Genomic DNA, 17,988 nt, shown 5'->3' on the forward strand with positions numbered 1-17,988 from the left:
AGACCTCTGATATTCCAAGATGTGAACTTCATTATGAAAGATTTGTAAAGGAGTAGCTAGTTAGTTCTTTCATCTTACCTGAATCTATCATTAGCTTTCCACATTCCATCAATAATTCATTCTGCTTTTTTCTGCCACTTTTCCTTCATGGATTTCTGAGAGTTAATCCTGGTGTGGTTTTCATAGTTTTCACACCTTTGTCGCCCGGATTTTCATTGTTTCTTTTCCTTTCTAGCCCTTTAGCCTGAGTTCTCCATAGAAAAAGTTGTTGTACTCTATTAAACTCTTCTTCAGGTAGTGAGTCTACCCCTCCTATGGTCCCCTGTTTCAAGAACCCTTCCAGATCTAGGTGTTCTCTATCAATAATATCCTGCAGTTTATGATCCTCCATTTCCATCTCACTCTGGGTCATTTCTTGGTCCATTTCCAGTTCCCCATTGCTCGGCGTAGTCTCTTTCTGTTTATTAATATCCTGTGTTTGCCCACTATTTTCTTCCTTCTCCTTCTCCCCTAGGTTGTCTTCCATTACCTGATCTACCTTTTTTGTCTCTTCCTCTTCTTCTAGAACTTGGAACCTATTAAGACTGGCTTGTTGCCCTTCTGTTTGATGTTTCTTTGGCCCCTTTTGCCCCGCTTTCCTATGTCCCACTTTGTGAAAGTTTTTAGTGTCTTTCATTGTGGTAGCTTTACTTTTGTTATCTATTTTACTAAGAGGGCAATCTCTAAATAGGTGCCCATGTTCATGGCACCTATGACATCTAAAAGGAATATGTTCATAATCAACTGTTTGCACCCATTCTTCATAAAAAACTTCCAAGATGACCTCATCCGGTAGAGCTCCAAAGAGATCCATCTCCACACATATTCATGCAAAGGAAATGTATTTTCCCTTCTAGTGGCCTCAGATGATTTAACAAAACGCCCTAATTTATTTCCTATGGTAGATAAAGATTCAGTTTTCCAGTAATCTAGAGGTAGGGAATATAGTCTTACCCAGACCGAGACTGAAGTGAAAGTCTCTCGCTCCAAGACAAAATTCATCATCCAAGTTCGCATGTAGAAGCCTGCAGCAGCATAGAAGTAGGACCCTCATTCAAACACCCTGTCTTTGTCCTCGATATTTGTAAAGACCACAGTGAAGAAACCTTTTGACCCAAGATGTAGGTCTATGCCTCCTTTCGGTTTCCAATGGTATTTAATCCACACTTGTAGCACCTTTTCTGTGGGCCATAATCCCATGAATTTACAAATGATAGCATAGGTCCGCATGTGGTCCCTGTGCGCCTGCAGAGCAGGATCATTTAAAACTACTCTGGGTGTGACCTCAGCCTTAGGTTTACATGGACCCTTTGGCGTTTTGTGTTCTGCTTCCTGTTTCTTGTCTTCTTCCTCATTTTCTTTTGTTCTATTGTCCTCCCTTGTATTGGTCAAATCTTGTTCCTCTTCAATGTTCCTTTTCCCTTCTCCTGAAGGACCTCTGGTAGTTTCTATCGGTTTCTTACCTCGGCTGGCTACTGCCTGACTATAGGAGGGAGTGGAGCTCCCCCCTTTGCACCCCTCCATGGAGTTCAACGCTTGCAGAATCTTGAAACCCTTGCTCTTACCAGTCGTCGTTTACTAATGGAAGTTCTCTCTCTCTCTCTCCAATTTCCTTTCTCTCTTCAAAAAAATATCACAAAACTCAATGAATCTCATTCATCGAATAAATCACAATTTTTTGTACACGAAGATGTATTGTCTTTATGACATGAAGAATCAAGTAGGGACTGAGTACACCTCCTAGGACATTGGGAAAGGCATGTACTACACCAGTAACCTGGTTTGAACCAAACAAACTATTTCCAAGTTTAACTCCCTCTTAAGTCAAGTAAACATTTTATTATTATTACCATTTATGAGATGTAAGTGGAAAAAATATTGAGCAAAACATAACAATATTATATATGTTTTCGACAATATTTCCTCTCACCATGAGGAGTTGAGGCAATATTATGTGAAACATATACACTGTTATATTTGTTTTTCTTAATCTTTCCCCTAGTTTCCGTAAATATTGGGAAAATCATATATAATATTTTATATATGTTTTGCCCAATATGTCTCCCCACCACCAACTTCCCATTAGGGTGTGGGTGGCCAAACATATTGAACAAAAAAATATATAATTTCCCCATCCTCATGTTGTGGTGGGGCTAGGGTGAAATATTGAGCAAAACATATATCTTATGGGTACTCAGAAATATTTGGCAAAACATATATCATATTATATGTGTTTTACACGATATTTCCCCTAATCTCACCACACTAAAACATATATAATTCCCGCCATCTTCATGGCGTGGTGAAGCCGGGGCTAAATATTGGGATAATTATATATAATATTATACATATTTCTAAGCTTTGTCTAATATTCTCCATCCACTTGTGGTGTGAAATATTGAGCAAAACATGTATAATACTAGCAATTGTCCCTAAAGATACAAAGGTACATCGTAGGAATATCAAATTTTGGATCATCTTGAAAAACCAAATCACTAAATATAAGAACTCTTATTTTTAATAGAATAAATATTATAGAAAAATATGAAAAAAAAAATAGAAATATATAAAATCATATGACTGGAGGTACATTTGACAATTCAACTTAATGTAATATGTATTGTATTGAGATAAAGTGGATTAAATGAATGACACATATTTCTAACAAATAATGCTAACCTTATTGCAAGGTAGACTCTAAAGAATCAACTAAGCGTCACATATGTGTAGCTAGCAAAAACTTATGTTATTTGCAATTTTTCCTTTTCAAATATCACTCGTCATAGTTACATTAAACTTAGAGGCTTTGCCATCTCTTTCCAAAAGGAGTTTGGTTGTTGAACTTAATGGAGAGATAGATGCCTTACCTCCGTCTCTAATTAAACGTATAATGTTTTCAAAACATATGTTTAAAATCTTTAAAAGTACTCAAATTACAAGTTTATCTCATGTAATTGTGTTGAATTTGAAATGAATGACATTTTACATCAAATCACTACTAAAACACTTTTTTTCTTAATACTTTAGGTAAAAGAATTGATTGAGTTTTGTTGTGTTTTGTTAACAACAACATTATATATATATAAAAGGGTTGTTCAGTGGGAAAATCCCCTCGTGATAGGTGAAGTACTTAGCGAACAGGAACTCGACCTGAATTATCTCTTGGAACTTTATATATATATATATATATATAGATAGATAGATAGATAGATAGATATATATATATATATATATATATATATATATATATATAAAGCTAAAAAAATGGAAGAAAAAAACAATTCAGCCAAACAAAAAAAAAACTATATTCATTTGTCTTTTTAATTTCCTAACTTACATGCTAAGTTGGAAAACCTCTTTTTGATGGTAAAACCAATTTTTTTTGGTGATATTCAAATCACAAAATAAAATACCATGGTGAGTGAAAATGCTGCCTAAATTACTTCATAGAAGTAGGTTCCAGTTGTGAGTAGATGTGATATCCCCCGTAAATGTGAATTTTCTTTTATTTACTGCATATTAAAACAAACTAGAAAACTTATTTAAAGTTTTGGTTAATGAATAGAATTTCTATTTTGAAATTATCAAAAGAAATGTAGTGCTTGAATTTTGACAAGAAAGTGATTTAATATAATTTCTTGAGAAGACATCTATGAAAAGGTGATGGGTGTAATTCTCAAGAGATAGTTAGGTTGCGCAGTTCTCAACCCTAACTACTCCTAAGAAATGTTTTTATCCCAAAAAGATCAAGAGAATGGGGACTCTGAGATCAGGGAGGGAGAAAACCTATGAAGGAAAGAAAAGAACTGTGTTGTAAGGTTAGGACCGAATAACTATTACATATCAAGATTTAGCTTCTTTAAAGGAAGACCCAAAAAAGGGCAGCTCGGGGGAGACAGAGGCCTTGTGGCACAAGTATCAAGGGTTGGGAGGCAATACGAGTTAACAAAAGGTTGGGAGGCAATACTAGTTAATGATTACATATCAAGATCTAGCTTCTTGAAAGGAAGACCCAAGTTGGGAGGCAATGCGAGTTAACAACTACATATCAAGATCTAGCTTCTTGAAAGGAAGACCCAAAAAAGTGCAGCGACCCAAAAAAGGTCAGCTTGGGGGGAGACAGAGGCGTTATGGCGCAAGTCTCAAGGTTGGGAGGCAATACGAGTTAACAAAAGGTTGGGAAGCAATACGAGTTAACAATTCTGATTGTTCAAGATAACTAGATAAGTACTAATCTGGTACTAATCTGGAAGAATATCTTGTTAAGTTGTTATTAGAATTATATAAGAGAGTAATTTGTTTAGCAGTTGACAAAGTTAATTAAGGCTAAAGACAGAATTTAGTTTAATTACTCTATGTATGTTTAGGTACATGTTTCCAATATATTAATCTTTAAGTACCTATACATCTAAATTCTAACAAAAGGAAGAACTAAGAATAAGAATAACTCTGCTACATTTGAAAACGGTATAGAAACAACCAGAATGTTTATAATATAATAAGCTTTAAAGTACCTGTACATGTAAATTCTAGTGAAAGGAAAATAAATCTGGGAGTAACTCTGTTACGTTTGAAACAGTATAGAAATAACCATTATTGAGTGGAATTAACCATAAAGGGAAAAGTACACAGTTCGGACTCTAAACATAGCAGGTAAATAACTAAGACTTGGTTTTTTAGGTAACAAGTAAAATTCACCATCGAAGGAGTTTGAGACAGAAGTGAAAACCACAAGGTACATTAACGAAATTAAAAAAAAAAAAAAAAAAAAATCACAGAAAGTTTACAATGCTATTTACAAGCCTTAAAGATGTATATGGCTCTCTAAACACGTATCTTTTAAACAAAAAAATAAAAGCACAACTCGACTATACCATAAATAAAGAATAACCACTATTTTAGGAAATCGAAATATTGTCTTCCTGATAATGCATAAGAACTCTCGGTATATCCACTCAATGATATTACAACAATAAACCATGGAAACAATTGTGAATACAGTAGGAAATTTTCCATAAAATACATAGGGAGAAATCTTGCATAATGTATTGTAGCTATAAAAAATATACAACTAGAAATTAACCTTCACCAAAACCCCGACCATCTAATTCTGGAGATGGCCGAACAAGCACAAAAGACCCTAGGATTTAGACTTATTTATAAACAATTAAGATTGGATGAAGACTTTCCAATGCCTAACCCTAGCCAGATTTAACACGGTTGATAGACTCAGAGTCTCATCCAAGAGGGTTTTACATAAAATCAAAGAAAAATCGAGTTCGGCCTCTCCATGAAAATTTGCATAACCAAACAAGTAAAAGTTGAGACCAAGACTCATGTCGAATTCAAAGCTTCAAATCCTGGAGCCGTGTTCATTGTTTCATAACGCCCCTACACCTGCGGTAGTCTTCCAACCGCTTATAGCGAGGTGCGGCACCACCGAACACTTTCTTTTCATCAATACTAATGTTCATGGACTATGTCTAATTCACTTTTCCTTACTTAGTTTGTGTTTGGCAACCAAACAATATTATGTTTATCCTTTATACTAATGAACACCCATACTCATTCATTATCATCAGCAATTATAAAAGAGAACAACAATTGCACAGTATAAAGGGAGAGGCAACTCCCTGAACAATGAGTCTGCCCAATAATATATTAAGAATATCAGTTCACAATACACAAGTATGTCTTGGCAAGACCAAGTCTCATACTTAGCCAATTTTACAATAGAGGAAAACCTGCCTTTTACAACCTTTGTGCACACCTTGCACGATGGGCGGGTGCTCACCTGAGCCGCCAAGACACCCTCGTCAAGTCTTGACACAAATCTGCGCTTTATAACAACCCCGGGCACACCTTGCCCAACCTTCGACCAATTCCAAGAATGCTAGCCAAGTGAGCGACCTCCTATGAGAAGTGCGCATGAGCTATGCGCCTTTCCTTCTCTTTTCTGCGCACTTGTCTTCTCCTTAAACTCTTGCGAAGATGCTTGTCCAATGCGTTGATGCCAAATGAACCTCCAAACGCATCATTATATATGCCTGTTTGGAGTGGGTGGTGGCATGCCCAGCCAACCCCCAAATACAAGTTTACACACCCCTCAAGCGCTTTGCACATGTCGGCCAGCCCTCTAACATGAGTCGACCTCCATCTATTTCACTCACGCTTCATTTGGGTATAAACTTCCAAGTGTCGTAAATTGGTGTTCAGACTTTCGTCACATATAGCTCGCCCAAACATCGCTTTTCCGTGTGTGCGCGCCCGCCCGTGCACCCACGCGCCCGCCCGTTCACCGCGCGCCCGCTCGTGCACTAAGCGCATGCCTGTCCAACCATGTGCCCGCCCGCTTGTGCGCCTGCGCGCCCGCGTGCCCGCGCTTTCACCCATCATGCGACCCGGCTCGCCCGCGCCCAACCGCACCCGCTCGCCCAACCGCGCCCGGCTAAACTCGAGGACCTTACATCCTCCTTCACCTGAAATCATTGTCATCCTCGACAACATACCATCTCGGCAGGCATCGACCAAGATCATCACTATCCATGATGCCAACTCCTCCACATAAGGAAAACATCCCTGCAACATATGTAGAACTCCATCTCCATCATGTCTCTCCTTAGCAACCAGCTGTCACCAAGATAACCATACCAAGGTATACACCTCAACGGTATGTCCTCCATCATCAGATATCATCTCGATCCATGATCATCGACCCCTCTGCCACAATCTCCACTGCAACATCCGTGTCGACCCCATCATGTGTCACCATGTGAACCTCTACCATGATACTCCAACAAAATGCTAACATATCTCTGCAGACTTCGCGACCCCATGTCTGAACTAGTTGGGTAGCTAATCCAACTGTGACGCTCAAACCATGAGAGTGAACATCCTCATGCCATCATCAGTTGTTCCTCAAAACATCCTGCCACATTCTTGACTCATCAAGAATCTATCTCCATAAGTGCAATCCATGCTCAGGTCCATGGAAACTCCATCCATCTCATCTGCAACATGTCATGATGCTTGATGCCAAGCCATCCCTGCACCATCAATCATACCTGCTCAACATGTTTAGGGACTCACTGCCATGAGCAGCTAACAATGAGCCCCATCTTCTCATCCATCTAAGAAGATGTAGAGGGAGTAGAGCCTGAAGGCTCTCCCTCACTAATCAACTCGATCCATCTATCAGGATCCTCAATCTCCATCCTTTGTAGATAAGCAACCCGGTCTTCCTTCTGGACATCCGGCCTCACATACACCTCCTCCTCATCATCATCATCCTCAACCAACTCTAGCCTTCTTGACAAATCCAAGATGTTATCTGAAAGTGACCTGATGACCAATGACTGCTCGGTAAGCTTTGCCTCAACAGTAGACAACCGCTTACTCATGTCTCCCATTCTCTTCTCATCCTCCATTTGCATCACTCCCAATTTACAATCAGGCCTTGTCACTCCAATGGTTGGCACACCAATGGGTACATCTTCCCTTCCATCATAAATATATAGCTTCTTCAAATGTGGAACAATCATAGCATCAAATTGTTTCATGAATTCCATCCCCAATACAACCTCATAGTCATCAATCCGCACTATAGTGAAATCAACCTTCCCTGTCCGTTCACCAAGTGTAGTGTCCACCTTCTTAGCTATACCAAGAATCTCAATAGGAGGAGAATTCATTGTCTTCATTTGTGCCTTTGCCGGTACAAATTTCAACCCAATTCTTCTCGCAGTATCTTCACCTATGAAGTTGTGAGAAGCCCCACTATCCACCATAGTGAGTACATCAGCACCTCCAACCTTCATTCGAACATACTCCAATCTGTTCCTCTCAGGATCCCTCCTAGAGACCACCTCCGTAGTAGCATAAGCACCAAGTATCTGCATCATCCCCATAGAAGCACCTTCATTCTTCGCATCAGATTGTGCAATAGCAGCCACCTTTGGTTTAGAAGGACAATTCTTCACCGTATGTGGTCCAACACATATCCAACACTTCAAGGCTTTCTTCGTCTTCGAACTATCATCTGATTTCAAAGCATCATCCTTCTTCTTATCCTTCGGCTTATCGGACTTCTTCTTCTTATCATCAGAAGTTTCATCATAATGCTCCACCACCCTATCAACAGCAGCAAAAGCTTCCTCAAGTGTCCTAATATTCTGCCTCTTCACTTCATTGCGTGCCCAAGGCTTCAACCCAATAATGAAGTTGAACACCTTGTCCCTCTCCGCCATGTCAGGAAGTTCCAGAGCTGCACTTGCAAACTCCCGCTAATATGCTTGTAGGTTCCCGATCTGTTTTATGTACTTAATCTTTGTCCTTGCTTGTTTCATCCTGAGGACTAAAATGGGCCTGCAAAGCCTTCTTCATGTCATCCCACGAAGTAATGTCATCAGCACTGCCATTGGCAATCTGGTCCATCCTCCTTCGCCACCACATCTTAGCATCCTTTGTTAAGAACTGAGCAGCTACCTTGATCTTTGTCTCATCATCAGATAGACCCAACCGTTCCAAGTATTGCTCCATGTCCCATAGAAAGTTGCCAAGAGTCTTTGCATTCCTTGTGCCATCATAAGATTCTGGTTCCTTGGCTTTCACATGAGGCACTCCTCCACCTAAGTTATGCCTCACGGCCTTCTTCAACACCGCGATCTCATCCTTGGCTTCGTCAAGAGTTTTCTTCAAGTTCACGATCTCTGCAAGACCCTAATCCCTTGCTTCTTCAACCTCCTTGACCCTTATTTCAAGTTGTGTACACATAAGGTCAGTGTACTCATTCTGTGTCCGGAGTTCATCAAACTCTTCCTTCATCTTCGAGTTGGCCTCTTGTTCCCTAGCGAACAAGTCCATCTTCTTCTCCCAGGAAGTTTCCATAACCTCCATCCTCAACAGCATCTTTTCCATAAGTGCTAAAGTAGCATCTTGTCCATGACTAGACCCAGCCTGAGATTCAGCCGCCATCTCTAACAGCTTCTTCTTCTTTTGTAATCTAGTTTCAACCCTCCAACAACTTCACCAAATCACCTGCAACCTGAACCAACCCTTATTCCACTTGTGTGAAACGGCTTCCTTCACCTGCAAGTACCCTTTTCACTGTCACGAGCAACCCTGCTCACCTGCTTCAAACCGAAGCTCTGATACCACCTGTCACGAAGTGCAGGTGTGTATCAGCTTCAACGCTTCAACACCAGCACCAGCTCCTCGGCACTAGCTCCGATACCACCTGTCATGCCCCTACACCTGCGGTAGTCTTCCAACTGCTTATAGCGAGGTGCGGCACCACCGAACACTTTCTTTTCACCAATACTAATGTTCATGGACTACGCCTAATTCACTTTTCCTTACTTAGTTTGTGTTTCGCAACCAAGAAATATTATGTTTATCCTTTATACTAATGAACACCCATACTCATTCATTATCATCAGCAATTATAAAAGAGAACAACAATTGCACAGTATAAAGGGAGGGGCAACTCCCTGAACAATGAGTCTGCCCAATAATATATTAAGAATATCAGTTCACAATACACAAGTATGTCTTGGCAAGACCAAGTCTCATACTTAGCCAATTTTACAATAGAGGCAAACCTGCCTTTTACAACCTTTGTGCACACCTTGCACGATGGGCGGGTGCTCACCTGAGCCACCAAGACACCCTCGTCAAGTCTTGACACAAATCTGCGCTTTAGAACAACCCCGGGCACACCTTGCCCAACCTTCGACCAATTCCAAGAACGCTAGCCAAGTGAGCGACCTCCTATGAGAAGTGCGCATGAGCTATGCGCATTCCCTTCTCTTTTCTGTGCACTTGTCTTCTCCTTGAACTCTTGCGAAGATGCTTGTCCAATGCGTTGATGCCAAATGAACCTCCAAACGCATCAGTATATATGCCTGTTTGGAGTGGGTGGTGGCGTGCCCAGCCGACCCCCAAATACAAGTTTACACACCCCTCAAGTGCTTTGCACATGTCGGCCAGCCCTCTAACATGAGTCGGCCTCCATCTATTTCACCCACGCTTCATTTGGGTATAAACTTCCAAGTGTCGTAAATTGGCGTTCAGACTTTCGTCGCATATAGCTCGCCCAAACGTCGCTTTTCCGTGTGCGCGCGCCCGCCCGTGCACCCGCGCGCCCGCCCGTTCACCGCATGCCCGCCCGTGCACCAAGCGCCCGCCTGTTCAACCGCGCGCCCGCGTGCCCGCGCTTTCGCCCGTTGTGCGGCCCGGCTCGCCCGCACCCCACCGCACCCGCTCGCCCAATCACGCCCGGCTAAACTCGAGGACCTTACAATCTAATTCTGGAGATGGCCGAACAAGCACAGAAGACCCTAGGATTTAGACTTATTTATAAACAATTAAGATTGGATGAAGACTTTCCAATGCTTAACCCTAGCCAGATTTAACACGGTTGATAGACTCAGAGTCTCATCAAAGAGGGTTTTACATAAAATCAATGAAAAATCGAGTTCGGCCTCTCCACGAAAATTTGCATAACCAAACAAGTAAAAGTCGAGACCAAGACTCATGTCGAATTCAAAGCTTCAAATCCTGGAGCCGTGTTCATTGTTTCTCATACCCGGTTAAAGCCGAAGGATAATATTGGAGAGCGACAGCCGGGAGGAAACCACCAGGATCAAAGTCTGTGGATCCTGGCAAAAACAAAAGAAGACAGATGTTAGGATTTCATAAATAATACGAACAGAAAACCAAAATGAAACATAAATCAAAACTATTGTCTCTTACCTGGGCAGATGTCGGGCACCTCGGGCTTGTCGAGAAACTTCCCCAGCACAACCTGTCCAGTTTAGGCCATGGCAGTATCTGTTGGAAAACAACAAACAGTGAGAACGACAAGGCTTCACTAGCATAGACAAACCCTCAGAGATCCAACGGAGATGAAAGAGCTGAGGACACTCACTAAGAAACCCTCTACTAGAAGATGGAGCCAAAACCCTCACTAAGAAACCCTCTGCCAGAAGATGGAGCCGAAACCCTCCACAGCAAAAATGACAACAGTAAACCCCATTCCGCACTTGACACCGGATTAAGGTCCCTCGATTCTTCCTCCACCATTGGATGACTCGCTACAAAGAGAACCGTCAATGGGGCGCGGTCAACCACGCAGAGGACGACCTGCTGTAGCCCTTATCGAAGACTCAAAGGAACGGCCTCGTATCCCTAGGCAGGTGGTCAGACCATCATAAATGACTACCATAAAGGAGATTCTTAAAGGGTTTATGATATAGTTAAACAAAATATCATTGGCAATCAATTATGTAATAACATAGTGAGGCAACCATTGCAATATACACAGCAATCTATGTAGCGTTGGCCTTTATAATGGTAAGGTCAATACAAATACTTATCCGCATGCAATAAAAACTCTAAAGTTAAATCCATCTATGTGTTTCAACAGTAATAATGTCTTTTTAAGAGTAATGATTTAGACCTTGGTAATTTAAATATATATATATATATATATATAATATATATATATATATATATATATATATATATATATATATATATATATGGTTCTTTCTTATGGGTTTGTGATAGTAGACTCTCAAAGCGTACCGTTAAACCTTCGATGAATACTTTTGAAATATCGTGTATATATATATATATATATGAATAACTGAAAAACCGAACCATATTTGAAGCATTCAACAGGTTTGGAACCACATGGCAACTATATAAGAAATTAAGCTATAATAATACTTGTAAGTTCAATAAAATTTGTATGCTTTATTTCAAAATTGAATAGACGGATAAAAGAAACCCTAACCTAACAAGAATAAGACCAGAGTTATGTAAATGTGAGCCCCTGCATATCAAATCCAAGCAAAGGGTTAGCCCTGTAATCTCCTTCCTTTTAATTCAAGATAAATACACAAATTAAATTATATTTTCGGCTTGTCTAAGTCCGGGCAAATCAAAGAGATAGTCTCCGTCCAAATGTTTTGGTTGCAAGATGCGAAGTTGCCAGCAAGTTTGAACTCAATCAAACCATATCAAAGAGATCTTCTCCTTCTTTTAATTACGCCAATCAAATTATATTTTTCAGTAAATGAAAAATTATTTTTTATAAAATTAAAATTAAATTTAATATCTAAATTTTACAAGAGAAATAAATTTAAAAAATGTATTTTTTTTACCATTTTCATTTAATAGGACACGTTTCCAAAGATTTGAAGAGAAATAAATAAATAAAAATATAAATTTTCACAATTTTCACTTAATAAAATATGTTTCTGAAAATTTGAACTTGCCAGTATCAAAAATATAATATGTTTAAGTATTAAGGGGTTTAGGCAGTGCATTATATTAGAGATCATTTTTGGGATTTAACTGGGTTAAGTCAGTGATTCACGTATGACCATTTCCATGAGAGGTAGTCGTAACTAACTAATCTCTCATGATTTTTGAATAGTTTGCTTAGCACTCATTGCATCAAGTGATGCTCAGAGGGGTGAACAAGTGGGATTGAAACTAGTGAAATGAATCACATAGCGTCAATCATCTGGGATGGGTGACCTCCTGGGAAGTCCTGGTTACCAGGTGCAAGCCTCATAAGTGATGATTGACGCTATGTGATTCATTTCACTAGTTTCAGTCCCACTTCTTCACCCCTGTCAGCGTCACCCGATGCAATGAGTGCTAAGTGAACTATTCAAAAATCATTCATTTCACTAGTTGTGAACTATTCAAAAATCATTCATTTCACTAGTTTCAATCCCAGGATGCAATGAATGCTAAGTGAACTATTCAAAAATCATGAGAAATTAGTCATTTACAACTACTTCTCATGGAAATAGTCATAGGTGAATGCCTTACTTAATGGAATTGAATCCCAAAAATGATATCTAAAATATAATATGTTATTCAACAACTTAAACTCAACTCCTTGTTTAATTAAAATAAAATAATATTATTTATATTATATACTTTCTTTTTATCATATGAATTTTTTATATTATTTTAATTAATTTATTAACAAAACTCAAATTTCAAATTTCAAATTAATTATTTTATATTTATAATTTCAAAAAAATTATATACAAAAATTTTAAAAACCCTTTACCAATATTAAATATAAGTATGGGGGATTTACGCAGTGCATTATATTAGATATCATTTTTGGGATTCAACTGCGTTAAGTAAGTCATTCAAAGTATGACCATTTCCATGAGAGGTAGTCGTAAAGTGACTAATATCTCATGATTTTTGAATAGTTCACTTAGCACTCATTGCATCGGGTGATGCTCACAGGGGTGAAGAAGTGGGATTGAAACTAGTGAAATGTGGAGAACGAATCACATAGCATCAATCATCACTTCCGGGGCTTGCACCCGGTAATATTAAATATGTTTTTTTTAGTGGTTTAGATATGATTTTTTTCTTTTATAATTTTTTTTAAACTTTAACGAAAAATAAATAATTTATAATTAAAATAATAATGAAAAGAAAAATAATTAATAACATAAAATTTTGAAAAATAAAAACTATAATCAATGAATAAATATAATATTATAAGATAAAAAATTTATAATATAAAATAAAGATTATAATTTATTTTTTTATAAAAAATTTTAAAAAATAATAATAATGATATGTATAAACAAAACCATAATATATTACCTATAAAATTAGTTTAGGTAAAAGGTATAGATAGGTAAAAGTGTAAGACTCTATCATGAACAACTGTTTTGATATTATAATGATGTTTTTTAATTTTATTTAAAATTTTAGTATACTCTATTTAAATATGGAATATCTAATTTTATGAATACTAATGTAATTAATATACAAATTTTCAAACAAATATGATTTAAAATCAATTAAATATTTCATTCACAATAAAAAATTATTATTATTATAATTATTCCTTATTATAGGAGAGTAAAAAATATTGATCTTGATATTAATTTCAAATTTACCAAAAATTAAATGATTTGATCTAATGTTTATTTTTGAAATTTTTTATTTTTTTTTTTTTAAATCTAATTTGTCGACATTGATTGCTTAGAGTCTTATTCTGTAATGATAATATGTACTTTGACATATTAATAACAGTCTACAGCAACCAACTTAATTAAATTTAATTACTGTGGGAAAAGACACCACAAATAGACTCTAAATCTCGAAAATTTGTCCAGCAAAAATATCAAACCATCTGACTACTATCGGCATTCCTGAAGCGATCTTTGCCGGTATTTTTCATGTCCATATCAAAGCCTTTCGTGGAATGCACAATACCAATATTAAATAGAGCCTTAAGATCTCTGACATTAATAATAACCACAAAAAAGTACACCCCATTTCTGTCCCCTTTTAGGGTATCAAATGGTACCACCCTCAAAGGAATCAAGGGACAACCTATCCCACAAAAATGATTTGGATCAAAAGACAACGCATCTCACAAGGATGGGTTGAAGTGATCAAATTTGAAGGGCTGGTCTTAATTTTATTTGGAAGGGCATATATTTATCTAACCCTTCAAAGATGAAAAGTTATAAAAAAAAATATACTTCTATTAACAAGTGTATATTAAATAAACTCTTTATAAAAAAAATGCCAAAATGAAATGGTGTCCTGAATCTTTAAAATTTAAAAAGTGGCTACATTAAAACACTATAAAATCTTAATAGAATTTAGTAAATAGGCAAACATTTTTCTCAAATTCTATTGAAAAAAGGTAACCATATGTTTCTTCTATTCATTAGATAATCTTCAAAAATATTTGAATTTACATCATTGAAAATATAAATCTATTTGCACAATGGAAAAAGTTTTTTTAGTTTCATTTGTTTCTAATTTATACTATATGTTTTGTTTAGCTTGAAACAATTTAAAGCAAACCAAAAAAATAAATATATACCTTCAACAACCAAGGGAATTGAACTTTTCTCTTAACATTGCTCAATCAAAGAACACTATCAATAGACTTTCATCTCCATTAAAAACTTCAAGCTTTATAGATTCAAAAAATTATGTAATTAAAAGGAAAGTTTTCCACATCTAATAGGGAAATATTGTAATATGTAATACACATCTGCAGTGTTGTTGTTGTATGGCTTGGTTGGTCATTTTTGTTGTTGTTTAAGAATGGTTTTCAAATTTGGTCCTTACAATGAATTCAAGTTTTGTTGATATCTTTATCTAATAATGTAGTTTCTTTTCGTTGATGTCTTTTTCTAATAATATGGTTTCTTTTCATTAACAATGTCATTTAGTTTTTCTATGATTTCAACATCAACTTAAAAACCCTTCATAGCAGCAGCTACATGGACACCCACACACAAAACTTATTTCCTAGATGTCGAATGGAGAAAATGAAGCGGGAGACACAATAGTAGTTGTATCGATAACTATTAGCATTCTATATCTTTTGGGAAGACCAACCTGAAAAAGAAAATTAAGTTGTAGCCGTGTAGGCACCCCAATCTTATGTTGTGTGGTTATTAAATAGCCCTGGAGTTTCATTTTAATACTTCTCCCTGGTTCAAAACTCTACATAATTTTATGGGAAGCACATTTATTATTTCTCAAAAAAATTTTATAGCATTAATTTCTATGTTTTCAAAAACTAGAGAGTTAGTAAAGAAAAAGGATTTTTAAGAAAAGAGAAGAAATACACGGTTTTAAATGAAGTTTGATTTCACAAATGCTAGGATTAATAGTAAGCTTTATTACAGTCAGTTTAAATGGAAGAAATGCTAGGCTTTTGTAAGCATTATAGTTGTCAGTCACGGAATCATCTAAAAAAAAATGGTAGTAGTTATTTACAAGAATATAAAAAAACGTTTGAATCACTAAGTGTAGTTACCACCATCTAATGGGGTAATTTCTTAATTGAACAATCTTGTCTGAGTGGTTGTCAAAATTGAACAATCTTGTCTTAATGGTTGCTTCACAAGAAAGAAAGAAAATGTTGCAAATTAGTAAAGAAAATGAAGATACAATAGAAAATGTGGTTATGATGTAAAAATGTCAATATTATCACTTTAATCTATTTTTAAACACAATAAAATTACATCTTTAACTAATTTATTTCATTTATTACTATAAAATAAAATAAAAATTCATTTATTACTATAAAATGAGAATGTATTCATTTATTACTATAAAATAAGAACTCAAATTAATAAACAGATTACTTTGTCTATATATCGATTTTCGCTAAAAAGAAACTGTAAATAAAGAACCCTATCGGTCTTATTCTGCTATCTCAAGATTTCCTTGTCGAACATCAGAGTTTCAAAGTAATGATGTCTTCATGGAAAGTGTAACGAACCCTATCGGCCTTATTATATTATGTCAAGATATCTATGTGGAACAATAAAGTAATGTCATGAATATGTCCTCATAAAGGTAGGATGGAAGTGGTTTTCATAGCGGTAGGATGATCAGTACTCGAATATATTCAGCATGATCAATACTCGAATATATTTGACATCCTGGAAGATGTAGTAGATGGTAGTAGTTATTTACAAGAAAGAATAAAATTGAACAATCTTGTGTTAATGGTGAGTTGACAAGAAAGAATAAAATTTTACAAATTAAAGAAAACGAAGATACCAAAAAAAATGTAGTATGTGGTTATGACATAAAAATGTCAATACTGTCACTTTAATCTATTTCTAAGCACTAGACAAGTATGAAAAATATCATTTCAAATGTTGAATTGCATACTTGTTGAAGGCCATTGATTGGGACCGTGAAATCGCTTACCTTTATCGACGCTTCAGAAGCTTCATAACTCACCTTCCAATCCCTGGAAAAACGAATATATGAAAAAATATGAAGTGAAATACTTCAATGGATTGATTTTTCAGAGTTGAGCAGAGCAAGATGTAATTACAAGCAGGAGTAAATATAAGGAGATAGAAATCCACATCAAATCTTCGAGTTGAATGGAATGATTAAGAGATTCTTCTTGATACGGAGTATAACCTTGATGGTTCTCATTCTGCAACAATTTCATCTTTTCCTCCTGAGGAAGGTGTTACAGGGAAAAGTGTCTATGCAGAACTGCTAATCCCACTAAGGCTGGTAGCTACCTTAGAAACAAACAAAGTAAAACTACTTTCGTTTTCCTTTATGAAAGATAGATGAGAGAAGAATAAAGGAGACCAACCTCTGTCTTGCGCTTGGTTCCTTGCTCGATTCCTCTCTCTTCTAATAGTCCTTTGCTACTTGCTTTCTCGTATACTCAGCTTCACAGAGTACCTGTAGAATCAAAGCAGCATAACACAATACAAGAACATGGATCTATTATCATAAACAACCTAGGATCATATGTAAATTGACCATACAAATGCATGAAACATAAATTACACAAGAGTATGGAGGAAAACTTGAATAGCTTTATTGATAATCAAGAAAGAGCCAAGAGAGTTACAACCAGTTGTTCTGACCCAGCATCATCCTCTCAGCAAGTAAGCCCTTCTTCACCTCATAGAAAGCTTAGATCACCGAACACTATGATGTTGCCTCAAGAAACCAACAACAATTCCTTACAAGATGCGAAATTCCAGCCTCTGGATCTCTGGGATGAGGGATCCATATATAGATGTCTGTAAGGGAGATGAGTCAGCTTGTGATTTGATTAGTGTCTTCCCTCTGATAGTTCTTGCTTTCACTTGGAGATTGATGATCTCTTACTCATCCCTCGTCAAATTTCAGAGAGGCAAGTGTCACAGGAGAAGTTTCTGGAAGATTCCATGCTTCTCCACCTCACAGATTGACACTGCCATTTGTCTCTTCTCGCCCATCGCACCCCATAGAAGGGATTTTTGAAATGCAACGCACCTACTGTGTGTATTTAGGTGAGATGCAACGCACTTTGCCTATGGAGCAGGTGAAATGATCCAGTTTTGACCAGTTCTTAGTAGTTTTTCATGGAGAACTTCTGGGAGAAGCTGTAATCAGTTGACC

General features: G+C 36.9%; 1 long non-coding RNA gene across 1 annotated transcript; it reads right to left on the minus strand.

Annotated features, from left to right (window-relative positions):
• Nucleotides 1-10,486: 10,486 nt before the first annotated feature.
• On the minus strand, nucleotides 10,487-11,425 carry LOC149184144 (uncharacterized). The gene is made up of 2 exons (XR_016257749.1): nucleotides 10,792-11,425; nucleotides 10,487-10,697 (listed from the first exon to the last, which is right to left on the minus strand). It is a non-coding gene; the product is annotated as an uncharacterized LOC149184144 (long non-coding RNA).
• Between the last annotated feature and the right edge of the window lie 6,563 nt (nucleotides 11,426-17,988).

Source organism: Pinus tabuliformis, chromosome 3_2 (genome assembly GCF_031772625.1).
Source record: "Pinus tabuliformis cultivar Carrire ecotype Pingquan chromosome 3_2, CPIR1, whole genome shotgun sequence".
In the NCBI taxonomy this organism is placed as follows: Eukaryota; Viridiplantae; Streptophyta; class Pinopsida; order Pinales; family Pinaceae; genus Pinus; species Pinus tabuliformis.